The 1,158-nt window shown below is 39.9% G+C and overlaps 1 protein-coding gene across 2 annotated transcripts in view; it reads right to left on the reverse strand.

Moving 5' to 3' along the window:
- Positions 1-1,158, reverse strand: part of LOC104544253 (mitogen-activated protein kinase 10) — a 53,776-nt gene that overhangs the window by 43,730 nt on the left and 8,888 nt on the right. The window lies entirely within an intron of this gene.

Raw genomic sequence — 1,158 nt, forward strand, 5'->3', positions numbered from 1 at the left:
TATGTTACAGATTGTTTAGTTTTATTTTGTACATGAAAAATAAAAGAAAGAGGAAAAGAGCACAGTATTTGGAGGAAGAGTTACGATGGTGCTTCTGAGGTGGCATTACCACTGAAACACAGCATACCTGTCACACTGAATTACAGGAATCCTGAATGCTGGGTGCTGCTCTGCACGCTCAGATGACAGCAGAAGGTGTGCAGGGTGTGCAGCCTGCTCCGCACATTACAGGAAATGCTCAGCACCTATGGATTGATGTCTCAAAGCCATCCACTAATAACAAAACCCACCATCTTATTTCATTGCTGAGTTTTGCATCTGGTAAATTTCCAGCCCATATTCCTGTAAGGCTGGAAGCTAGGACAATGTTGCTGCTTCCTTCTCAGCAAACAGGAGGTACCTGCAGTTTCCCCATCTACCTGGTAGTAAAATATAACTGCACCTTCATCTGGCTACTGGGCAAAGCTCCATTTTCTGGGAAAGCTGAGTTGTGAAAATAGGACAGGCAGGACCTAACTCTGCCAAACACTACAGGAACCACTCGAGAGCCAGCAGAAAAAAAAAATTAATGTCTATAAAAGCTGGGTTTTCTACACACCAACTGAGAGTGTCTGCTGATGCCAGATTTTTATGGTGTCTTTCTGCCTACCTGCTGAAAATAATCTGCCTTTTTGTTTCTGAAAGCAGAAAACATGTTATGTTGCTGCATTTTATTCTGATGGGCAAAATACAAGCTTCATCCTAGCAATCGCAGGCAGATTGTCTGGCCTAGACTGTGACACACCAAGGCTAAGTAGACTTCTATTTTGTTTTTATTTTCTAATATTGCCTTCACCACCTTGGATGTGGTAAAAATAATCACCTAAGACAAGAAGAACTAAATGAGATGGAAATACAGTTTAATTAATGGCACAGACCTCATGCAAGTAAAATAATTTTTAAAATAAAGAGTATCTGATTTCAGGCCAATTTGGAAAACACACCAGATAAACAGTTGCCTTAAACTGGGCAAGTCAAATTCTTCATTTTGTTTTAAGGAAAAAAATGTTGTATTGACTCAACTCTGAGGCTACACAGCATTGAGATGAGTCCAAATCCATGATACATTAGCAAACAAAAGATTATGATGTCACCACAAATGTTACGAAGTCACTCTTT

This window comes from Mesitornis unicolor, unplaced genomic scaffold (genome assembly GCF_000695765.1).
Source record: "Mesitornis unicolor isolate BGI_N332 unplaced genomic scaffold, ASM69576v1 scaffold3257, whole genome shotgun sequence".
NCBI lineage: Eukaryota > Metazoa > Chordata > Aves > Mesitornithiformes > Mesitornithidae > Mesitornis > Mesitornis unicolor.